This window comes from Macaca nemestrina, chromosome 9 (genome assembly GCF_043159975.1).
Source record: "Macaca nemestrina isolate mMacNem1 chromosome 9, mMacNem.hap1, whole genome shotgun sequence".
Taxonomy (NCBI): domain Eukaryota; kingdom Metazoa; phylum Chordata; class Mammalia; order Primates; family Cercopithecidae; genus Macaca; species Macaca nemestrina.
The window spans coordinates 39,430,771-39,443,263 of NC_092133.1; the positions used below are offsets into that span (position 1 = coordinate 39,430,771).

Sequence of the window (12,493 nt, forward strand, 5' to 3'; positions counted from 1 at the left end):
AAAAAATTGAAGAGGACACCAAAAAATGGAAAAATATTCCATGTTCATGGATTAGAAGAATCAACATTGTTAAAATGTCCATACTACCCTAAGCAATCTACAGATTCAATGCAAACCCTATCAAAACACCAATGACATTCTTCACAGAAATAGAAAAAACAATCCTAAAATTTGTATGCAACCAAAAAAGACTGAAAATAGCCAAAGCTATTTTGAGCAAAAAGAACAAAACTGGCCAGGTACAGTGGCTCACGCCTGTAATCCCAGCACTTTGGGAGGCCAAGGCAGGCAGATCACCTGAGGTTGGGAGTTTGAGACCATCCTGACCAACATGGAGAAACCCGGTCTCTCCTAAAGATACAAAATTAGCTAGGTGTGGTGGCCTGTAATCCCAGCTGCTTGGGAGGCTGAGGCAGGAGAATCGCTTGAACCTAGGAGGCGGAGGTTGCAGTGAGCCGGAGATCGCGCCATTGCACTACAGCCTACAAAGAGGGAAACTCCATCTCAAAAAAAAAAAGAACAAAACTGAATAAATCCCATTATCTGACTTCAAATTATACTTACAGAGCTACAGTAACCAAAACAGCATGGTACTGGCATAAAAACAGAAACATAAACCAATGGACAGAACAGAGAACCCAGAAACAAATCCAGACATCTACTGATAATCTGTCATTTTTGACAAAGGTGCCAAGAACATACATTTGAGAAAAAAGTCTCTTCAATAAATGATACTAGGAAAATTGGATTATCATGTGCAGAAGACTAAAACTAGACCCCTATCTCTCACCATGTATAAAAATCAAATCAAATAGATTAAAGACTTAACTCTAAGATCTCAAACTATGAAACTACCAGAAGAAAACATTGGGGAAACTCTCCAGGACACTGGACTGGGCAAAGATTTCTTGATTAATACCTCACAAGCACAGGCAGCCACAGCATAAATGAACAAATGAGATCACATCAAGTTAAAAACGTTTTGCAAAGCAAGACAAACAAAAACAAAACCAATAAACAGAATGGGAGAAAATATGTGCAAACTACCTGTCTGACAAGGGATTAATATAACAACTAGAATACATAAGGAGCTCAAGCTTATATATCCACAGGGATAAATCTAAAAATCCAATTTAAAAAATGGGTAAAAGATTTGAATAGACATTTCTCAAAAGAAGACATACAAACGGCAAACAGCCATATTCGAAGGTGCCCAACATCACTGATCAGAGAAATGCAAATCAAAACTACAATGAAATATCATCTCAACCCAGTTAAAATGACTTTTATCAAACAGGCAATATCAAATGCTGAAGAAGACATGGGGAAAAGGGAACCGTTGTACACTGTTGGAGATAATGGAAATTAGTACAACCACTATGGAGAACAGTTTGGAGGTTCCTCAGAAAACTAAAAATGGAGCATGATCCAGCAATCCCACTGCTAGGTATATACCCAAAAGAAAGGCAATCAGAATATCAAAGAAATATCTGCACTGCACTCCCATGTTTATTGCAGCACTATTCACAGTAGCCAAGATTTGGAAGCAACCTGTGTCCATCAACAGACGAGTGGGTAAAGAAAATGTGGTTCACAGGAGGTGGAGGCTGCAGTGAGCCGAGATTGTGCCACTGTACACTATACTCCAGCCTGGAAGTCAGAGTGAGACTCTGACTCAAAAAAAAAAAAAAAAAAAAAAAAAAAAAAAAAAAAAAAAAAAGAATAAGTGGTTCCCATAGACAATGGAGTATTATTCATCCACAAAAAGGAATGAGATCCTGTCATTTGCAACAATATGGATAGAAATGGAAATCATGATGTTAAGTAAATAGTCAGGCACAGAAAAATATCACATTTTCTCACTTATTTGTAGAGCTAAAAATTAAAACATTGAAATCACGGAGATAGAGAGTAGAAACATGGTTACCTAAGGCTGGGAAGGATAGTAGTGGGGCAGGGAGAAAGTGAGGATGGTTAATAGATTTTTAAAAATAGAAAGAATGGGCCAGGCACTGTGACTCATGCCTGTAATCCCAGCACTTTGGGAGGCTGAGGCAGGCAGATCACCTGAGGTTGGGAGTTCACAACCAGCATGACCAACATGGAGAAACCCTATCTGTACTAAAAATACAAAATCAGCTGAACATGGTGGTGCATGCCTATAATCCCAGCTACTCGGGAGGCTAAGGCAGCAGAATTGCTTGAACCTGGGAGGCAAAGGTTGCAGTGAGCCGAGATCGCTCCATTACACCCCAGCCTGGGTGGGCAACAAGAGCGAAACTCCATCTCAAAAAAAAAAAAAAATACAGTAAGAATGAATAAGACCTAGTATTTGACAGTACATCAGGGTGACTATAGTCAAAAATAATGTAATTGTACATTTAAAAATAATCCTGTAGCCATAAAAAAGAACAAGATCATGTCTTTTGCGGGAACGAAAATGGGAACCATTGATGGAGCCAGAGGCTATTATCTTCCACAAACTAATGCAGGAACAGAAAACCAAATACCGCATGTTCTCACTTATAAGTGAGAGCTAAATGATGAGAACTTCTGAACACAAAGAAGGAAACAACAGATACTGGGGTCTACTTAAGGGTGGAAGGGTGGGAGGAGGGAGAGGAGTAGAAAAGGTAACTATTGGATACTGGGCTTAATTCCTTGGTGATAAAATAATCTGTACAACAAACCCCCATGACATGAGTTTACCTATGTAATAAACCTTCACATGTACCCTGGAACCTAACATAAAATTTGGAAAACAAAAAGAAAAACGAGAAAATAAAAATAACTAAAAGATTATAATTGGATTGCTTATTACACAAAGAATAAATGCTCAAGCGGATGGGTACACCATTTACAATGATGTGATTATTATGCACTTGCACACCTGTATCAAAGTATCTCATTTATCCCATAAATATATGTATCTACTATGTACCCACAAAAAATAAAAATGAAATTTTAAAAAAAGCCAAGATAGGCCAAAAGCTTGGCCTCTTCAGCCAGTTAGGCAAGTGGAGAATGTAATGGAAAAATTCTTGAAGGAAATTAAAAGTGCTAATCAATGAACACACAAATGATAAGAAAGCAAAACAGCCTTATTGCTGAGAAAGTGTGAGTGGTGTAGATAAAAGACCAAACCAGTCACAACATTTGCGTAAGCCAAAGCAAGGCCCTAACTCTCTTCAATTCTATGAAAGGTGAGAGAGTTGAAGAAGTTACAGAAGAAAAGCTGGAATCTAGCAGAGATCAGTTAATGAAGTCTAAGAAAAAAACTGTTTACACACATAGAAGTACAAGATGAAGCAGCAAGTGCTGACGGAAAAGCTGTAGCAAGTTATCCAGAAGATACGCTAAGATCACTGATGAAGGTGGCTACTCTAAACAGATTTTCAATGTAGACAAAACAGCCTTCTACTGCAAGAAGATGCCATCGAGGACTTTCAAAGCAAGAGAGAAATCAATGCCTGCTTCAAAGGACAGGCTGACTCTCTTCTTAGGGGCTAATGTAACTGGTGACTTTAAGTTGAAGCCAATGCTCATGGACCATTCTGAAAATCCTAGGGCCCTTAAGAATAATTCTAAATCTACTCTACCTGTGCTCAATAAAGCCTGGATGACAGGACATCTGTTTACAGCACGGTTAAATGAATATTTTAAGACTATTGATGAGTCCCACTGCTCAGAAAAAAAAAAAAAAAAAAAAAGATTCCTTTCAAAGCAATACTGCTTATTAACGATGCACCTAGTTACTAAAGAGCTCTGATGGAGATGTACAAAAAGATGAATGTTGTTTTCATGCCTGCCAACACAACATTCATTCTGCAGCCTGTGGATGAAGAAGCAATTTTGGCTTTCAAGTCTTTTTTTTTTTTTTTTTTTTTTTGAGACAGGGTCTGGCTCTGCTGCCCAGACTGGAGTGCAGTGGCGTAATCATGGCTCACTACAACCTCTGCCTCTCAGACTCAAGCAATCCTCCCACCTCAGCCTCCCAAGTAGCTGGGAATACAGTTGTGTGCCACCACACCTGGCTAATTATATATATATATATATAGTAGAGACAACGTTTTGCTGTGTTGCCCAGACTGGTCTTGAACTCCTGGACTCAAGCGATTCACCCACATCAGCCTCCCAAAGTGTGAGGATTACAGGCATGAGCCACTGCGCCCAGCCTCAACTCTTATTACTAAAGAAATACATTTCATAAGGCTATAGCTGCCACAGATCGTTGATTCTTCTACTGGTTCTGGGCAATGTAAGTTTATATACATTGTTTTTTATATAGGCAGAAGTGAGTATGAACATAAAGAGAAGGGAAACAAGACCCAAATAAAAATGTAACAAATGAAAAATACAATTTCTAAAATGAAAAACATACAAGATAGAGCAATGGGACTGACAGCAGAGTATACACTGCAGAAGAAAAAAATTCAGTGAACTTGAAAATACAATAGCAAACTACTACAGAAAATGAAATACACAGAGAAAAAGACCAAAAAAAAAAAAAAAAAAAAAGGAAGGGAAGGAGAGAGTGAGAGCATCTAAATGAGCTATGGGACATGGACACTATCAAGCAACATATATTTAGGCATCTCAGAAGAAAGGTGGGTGGGGGCAAAACAAAAAGAAGAAGAAACAAAGGCTAAACTTTTCCTAAAGTTTACAGAAAACTATAAATGCAAATGCAAAGATACATTAGGCCTAACAAACCCGAAAGAGAAGGAATATGAAAAAAAAAAATAAGAAAGCATATCATAATCAAATTGAGGAATATCAGAGATAGAAAAATTCTTAAAAGCACTCAAAAGAAAAAAAATTCACTGCCAATGGACTAGTATTAATACAATAAGAAATGTTAAAAGAATCTTCTTCAGGCAGAAGAAAAATGATACCACATGGAAATTTGCAGTAGTAAAGAGAACACTGGTAGTCCATGGTATGTAACCTAGCAACAGAGATTAGCAAAATATCCCCACTGGATACTCCTAATCAACCACTAATAAGAAGCAAAAAGCTGGGTGACGATGTACATGTTACTTTTGAACATATTTGGAAAACTAAAAAATTTAATAAGATTGGCTGGTTGCTCCTAATGTCATTAGACAAAGTGGAAAAAGAAAAGGATGAACTCAGAGATTTGAATTCCCACCTTAAGCACCACATAAATGACTAAAAGCTTCTACCTTGAGGACCCTCATATCCTATAGTAGCAGGTTGCAACTGCTGAAAATCAAATACAGAATCTCATTCTATGACTGGCTGAACTACAACAAATTTGAACTCCCAGCCTCGCAAGGTCTACTGTTAAAGTGAGGGCAATGTTTGGGAAATAATGGGATCCTGAAAGTTGAAATAGGTATACATGGGAAGACCTTGATGAAGCTGGGGACACTGAGCTTCTAAACTCTGCTGAATTTTCTTTGCCAGTAGAAGAGGCCTCTCCACACCATCTGAAGGTGATCAATCCTGCATTGCCTAAGGAAATGGTAATTGCCTTCCCTGACGCAGTTGCCCTGCAAGACAATGATGATTCTCCTCAGGACCTAGCCTTACTACCCTTTTGCTTCTAGGCCTATAACTAAACTCAAGACTCAGCAGGCTCCTAAAAGTGAGTTACAAAGTGAGACCCATGAGGAGGCATAATATACTCCAAAAGAACTATTTGAGTTTTTAAATTTATACACATAGAAATCTGAGGAACAAGTATGGGAATGGACATTAAGAGTATAAGATAATGGTGGAAAGAACAAGGACTGACATAAGATAAAGCTGGATCAGGATACATTTATATGGGCTCACTAAGCAGAGATGCTGTACTTAATGCTACAGCCCAGAGAATTAGAAAGGGGCTCTAATAGTTTGGTTGGTTGATTGGCTAAAACATGGACCAAAAGGCGGCCCACACTGAAGTGAGGGGGAAATGTCAGACCTGCTTTGGTTTAACGTAGAGGAAGGAAATCAAAGGCTCAGGGAGATGGGAATGTCAGAACAGGTTTGTCATTTAAAACCCGCTCATCTATACAGGAAGGGTCCAGAAAACACACTTGTCTCTTTTTAAAATTTATTTTTAATTTTAAAAAATTTTCATGGAGACAGCAGCTCCCTATGTTGCCCAGACTGGTCTCAAATTCCTGGGCTCAAGTGATCCTCCCATCTTGGCCTCCCAAATTGCTAGGATTACACTCATGAGCCATTGTACCCTAGAGATGACATATTTTTCTCTTTTTTTTTGAGACAGAGTCTTGCTCCGTGGCCCAGGCTGGAGCGCAGTGGCACGATCTCAGCTCACTGCAAGCTCTGCCTCCCAGGTTCACATCATTCTCCTGCCTCAGCCTCCCGAGTAGCTGGGACTACAGGCGCCCGCCACCATGTCCGGCTAATTTTTTGTATTTTTAGTAGAGACAGGGTTTCACTGTGTTAGACAGGATGGTCTCGATCTCCTGACCTCATGATCCGCCCGCCTCGGCCTCCCAAAGTGCGAGGATTACAGCCACAGATGACATATTTTTCACTGCAATTGTGAGAAATAAAATTGTGATGGGAGCCCCAGCATTCTTGAAGAACTCTGTGATTACTTTTTTGTAAGCCAGACCTTCCAGGGCGAACTGCGGTCACTGAACTGGGAAACCTAAATGCAATGGGAATAACTGAATCCTGGGGTGACAGGGACCAAGTGGCAGCACTCAATCACCAAAGCAAGGTGAGCGTAATTACCATAATGAACAGCAGAGTCAAAGTAGCAATCAGAGTAGTATGACTTGCACAAACCTATCCTGTTGGCTAGTTGATACAATGTTGCTAGAAGTGAAAAAAAGAAACCTACTACATTCTTAGTTGATCTATATAAGCAGAAAAGTGCTAGGTCAAGAGAATAAAAGTCCATCCTGAATCATGAAGACTAACAGCCCCTCAGTCACTCCCCAGACTTGAGCCAGTTTACAGACCCAGAATCCTTTGAATGCAGAAGATGATGGGTCCCCTTGAGAGGACTCCAATACACTACCAAAATTTTACACCATTAATGTTTCTCCCAGCCTTCCCCAAAGGGGCCTTTTACTGGGTAACTTATTCATTAGGTAAAAGAAAACAATCAGATCGTTCAGGGACTACTGCATATCGGCTCTGATCTGACACTAATTGCAAGAGACCCAAAATGTTACCATAGTCCAGAGTCAAAGTAGAGGTATGCAGAGGTCAGGCGATTAGTGGAGTTTTAGCTCAAGTCTGTCTTACTGTGGGTCCAGTGGGTCCCCAAGCCCATTCTGTGGTTAGCATAAGGTCAGCATGAAAATAAAGTTTCTTCTGAATATGGTGAAAGATATCACCCCTTGTCTTTGATACATGGAGCCACCATACTAGCGTGGAACTACTTAATTTGGGCTACTTACACACTTAAATTCTTGTGTATTTAGGCTACTATTTGGGGAGCCTCTTATGTGTAGTTGAATGTAACTACTTAATCATATACCAGTTAATCAATGATGATGCTCTAAAGGTCAAAAGCCATCACAAACTCCAACCACATTTCAAATCCATGGAGTTTAGTCCTCACATCCAGATCCATTGAATCTTATAATTCCTAGTATTGCCTGCACATACTAACTGCCTTAAATCTTGCAAATCGATTCTGTCCAAAGCTGCTTTCTACCTAAGTCATAAGACCAACTATTAACTCCAAAATCCTAGCCTTAAGTCTCTCTTATTTCCTTTTACAAGCTATTCTGCTTGCCTCTCTGTATTTCTGTAAAAGAATAATGGATTTAACTGTTCCTAAATTTCAGATAAAGTGCTTCCTAGAATTACAAAGGATGTGAAAATAAAAGCAATGATGGATTCCATATAGTTCCATGCAAAATAATTACAATATCCCTTTTCATTATGTTAATACTTGAAAAAAAACTTTATTTACTGTAAAGAAAATAAGACCACATGAAAAAATAGTAGCTAAATATAAATCTAGTTTTCGGGTAAACAGTGATACTGGACTCTGGGTAATATTACTTTTTTTCTTTTGCTTCTACATCCCAGAGCAGTATATACCTTTCTGGAATTATTAATCTTTTGAACCTATATTCCCTTCTTTTGCTTTTATAGTCCTTTTAACAACCTTGCAATGAATTCCTCTATTAAAGTTCCTCTATTTGAAATTACTACATTGATTTGTTTTTCTGACTGGACTCAAGAGCCCTTAAGATACAGAAACTTGTTTAATTGATAGCTGTACCTCATTTACCTTTAGAAACTTTCATTTTACCATTCAAGAAACAGCTTAATTTAAATCACATTTCCAGTTTTTTTTTTTTTTTTTTTTTTTGAGACAGAGTCTCGCTCTGTCACCAGGCTGGAGTGCAGTGGCACAATCTCTGCTCACTGCAACATCCACCTCTCGGGTTCAAGCGATTCTCCTACCTCTGCCTCCTGAATAGCTGGGACTACAGGTGCATGCCACCGTGCCCAGCTAATTTTTGTATTTTAGTAGAGATGGGGTTTCACCATGTTGGCCAGGATAGTCTCGATCTTTTGAACTCATGATCTGCCCCTGCCTCGGCCTCCCAAAGTGCTGGGATTACAGGCGTGAGCCACCACATCCAGCCTACATTTCCAGTTTAACTACAAATCCCGCCTTTAAGATTTCTAACCACCTGCTAGCTTCCACCAAATAGGCCTGATCCTTCTCTTCGCATAAGATGAAATGCTCCTCGTGTGAAGCTTAATCCCTTTTGCAACTGCAATCTCTGTCATTTCATTTTTTTTGAGACAGGGTCTCTGTCACCCAGGCTGGAGCACAGTGGCGCAATCACAGCTCACTGTAACCTCAAACTCCTGGGCTCAGGAAATCCTCCCAAGTAGGCTAGGACTACAGGTATGTATGACCACACCCTGGCTTATTTTTGGTAGAGACAGAGTATCACTATTTTGCATAGGCTGGTCTTGAATTCCTGGCCTCAAGTGATCCTCCTGCTTCGGCCTCCCAAAGTGCTGGGATTATGGATGGGAGCCACCACGCCTAGCTCCTCTGTTGTTTCTTTTCTACAAGTCATGGCAAACGATTTGCTGGGCACAGTTTAGGAGATCTAGTCATCTATTTAATAAGGTGAAATTTGTAGATGGTCTAGACCCCTGGTCCCCAACCTTTATAGTACCAGAGACCAGTTTCATGGAAGACAATTTTCCCATGGGCTGAGATGGGAGGATGATTTTAGGATGATTCAGGTGCATTACATTTATTGTGCACTTTATTTCTATTATTATTACATTGCAATATGTAATAATTATACAACTCATCATAATGTAGAATCAGTGGGAGCCCTGAGCTTCTTTTCCTGCAACTAGACAGTCCCATCTGGGGGTGATGGGAAAAGGTGACAGATCATCAGGCATTAGATTTTCATAAGGACCACACAACCTAGATCTCTCTCACACACAGTTCACAATAGGGTTCATGCTCCTATGAGAATCTAAGGCTGCCGCTGACCTGACAGGAGATGGAGCTCAAGCAGTAACACAAGTAATGGGGAGCAGCTGTAAATACTGATGAAGCTTCGCTTGCTTGCTCACTCACTTACTCACTCATTCACTCACTCACTCACTGCTCACCTCCTGCTGTGCAGCCCAGTTCCTAACCAGAATCAGTCTTTGGCCTAGGGTTTGGGGAGCCCTGCTGTAGAATAATTTCTATCTTCTTCCAGATGTCACCTCTTTGTTGAAGTAGTGGCATTACCAGTAGATAAGACACAAAAGCAGAACAGGCCTCTTGAACCTGCCTGCATCCATAAACAGAAGAAATCTAAGATTACTCAGATCTCTGTTCTAGCTTCTTGGGCTATAACTAGACAGATGTTAGCTGGCCCAAGTCTGCTAGAAGAGTATTATGAGGAAGATAAAGTACAAAGTTCTTTATCTTTAGTACTCAGGTTGTACCTAGGTATTCCCATGTACAGTTTTCTTCCCCTCATCTGGTTTTATACTCAATAAAATTGAAGGTTTCATTCTCTTCTGTTCTCCATTATCTATTTTTCAATTGGTTGAAGTAGAAGAATAAGTAAGTGATTACACACCCTCACACTCCAACACCATGAAAACACTTTGTTGGTTTGTTTTAGTTACATAAGTCATATAAATAACTTCCCCACACCAAAAATGCCCCTTCAAATTTAAAAAGGTGAACAAAATTCTTAGTTAACCACAGCATCTCAGTGTTGAGTGGAACACTAGAGACCAAATTCAGTCTCTATATTACAGATGAGCAAACACACAGAAACAGAATAAAAGCTATAACATTTATTATAATAATATAACTACAGATAGTTTGAGTGAAAATAAAAGTACTTTTCAGCTGTTTATATCTTTTTGTACACTCAGTTCTTTTCATAATGTTATTATGTCTACCATATTATTTCAAGCCAATTTCATTGAACATTATTTCAAGGAACTCTTTGTGTGTTACAAGAAAGGTACAAGAGAAGTAGATACAACGGAAGGCTGAAGAAATCACCAAAGACTTGATAGAAAAGATAAAGCCTAATCCTTAAGGACTGAGTAAGTAAGAAGTAGAAATAAGACAAAAGCCTTCCAAGACAGGGGAATAACATGAGCAAAGGCATGGAGGCAGAACCTAAAGAGACAGATATGATATAAAATAGAGTATGGTGTAAAGAAAGATTTGTCCCCAACACTGTCTAGAACAGAACTTTTTGAGTGATATTTTCTTTTTTTTTTAAGACAGAGTCTTGCTTTGTTGCCCAGGCTAGAGCGTAGTGGCACTATCTTGGCTCACTGCAAGCTCCGCCTCCCAGGTTCACGCCATTCTCCTGCCTTAGCCTCCCGAGTAGCTGGGACTACAGGCGCCCGCCACCATGCCCAGCTAATTTTTTGTATTTTTAGTAGAGACAGGGTTTCACCATGTTAGCCAGGATGGTCTCGATCTCCCAGCCTCCTGATCTGCCTGCCTCGGCCTCCCAAAGTGCTGGGATTACAAGCGTGAACCACCGCACCCGGCCAAGAGATACTTTCATAAATGCTTTCTGGGAAGAAATTAACATACCTGGTAAAAAGCATAATCCATTTTGGATAAATTTTAACAAGCTTAAGCAAACTCTTCTGGGAACTTATCTACGTACTCATCTGACAGTTGCAAAGTCTAAAGATCTTTAACAAGTTATTCTTTTCTTGTTTATCTAACCATTCTTGTTTTCCTATAAATGTCTCCACCAAGAAAGGAATCTTTGAATTGGCCTGGTTCATTTTAATCCCTGGCAGCAAGTCTGAAATAAAATTTCACATGTTCTCTAAGTTTCTAAAATGCTTTTTTTAAGCAATGAAAAGACGAATATAAACATATTCATCAAATCCTAAAAGAGGAGTATTGGGATCACAATTCTTTAGTATGAGGGAATGTAACCAGAATAAAACAATAATATACTTAACAGGTCCGGCTTTCTCTTGCAAAGTCCAAAAAATATTCTATACTCTTCTATTTGGCTCCAGACTCTTTTATTATGTTCATCAGGATAATGGGTAGAAAAAGGTCCAGATCAGGAAAATGGCAAGAAAGGCTAGGAACTTTTACATTTAAAAAAAAAGAGAGAGAGAGAGAGAGAATTCTTTAGCCAGGTGCGGTGGTGTGCTCACGTAGTCCTAGCTACTAGGGAGGCTGAAGTGGCAGGATTGTCTGAGGCCAGGAGTTTGAGGCTACAGTAAGCTATGATTGTGCCACTGCACTCCAGCCTCGATGTCAGAGCAAGACTCCGCCTCTACAAATTAAATTAAATTAAATTAAAAAGAAAGAGAGGGACAGAGAGAGAATTCTAGTAAAAGAAAAAGAATAGATCCAGAAAACCCAAGGAGGAGAAAAAGAGCTAAGAACCAAGTGGTCTTGCTTTAGGATGTGTTTTGTTTAATAATAAATCAGACAATATTCTGATGTACAGCAGCACTGTAGAAAATACAGAGAAGGGCAGATATGGGAAAAGAACAATTTAAGATGTTTTGCTGAGCATTAAGAATGTATTCTTAGGCTAGGCATGGTGGCTAATGCCTGTAATCCCAGCACTTTGAGAGGCTGAGGTGGGTGGATCACTTGAGGTCAAGAATTCAAGACCAGCCTGGCCAACATGGCGAAACCCTGTCTCTACTAAAAATACAAAAAGAAAAAATTAGCCAGGCATGTTGGTGCCAGCTTGTAATTCCAGCTACTCAGGAGGCTGTGCCAAGGGAATGGTTTGAACCCAGGAGGCGGAAGTTGCAGTGAGCTGAGATCGTACCATTGCACTCCAGCCTGGGTGACTGAGCAAAACTCTGTCTCAAAAATAAAAAATTAAAAATAAATAAAATAAAACAAACATAAATAAATAAATAAGAAATGTATTCTTTGTTTTGTTTTGTTTTTGAGATGGAGTCTCACTCTGTCGTCCAGGCCGGAGCGCAGTGGCACGATCTCGGCTCACTGAAACATCTGCCTGCTGGGTTCAGGCAATTATCCTGCCTCAGC

General features: G+C 39.6%; 1 protein-coding gene across 4 annotated transcripts in view; it reads right to left on the reverse strand.

Moving 5' to 3' along the window:
- The window catches only part of LOC105479987 (TBC1 domain family member 12), a 148,992-nt gene that overhangs the window by 58,400 nt on the left and 78,099 nt on the right, over positions 1 to 12,493 (reverse strand). The gene's annotated exons all lie outside the window — the stretch shown is intronic.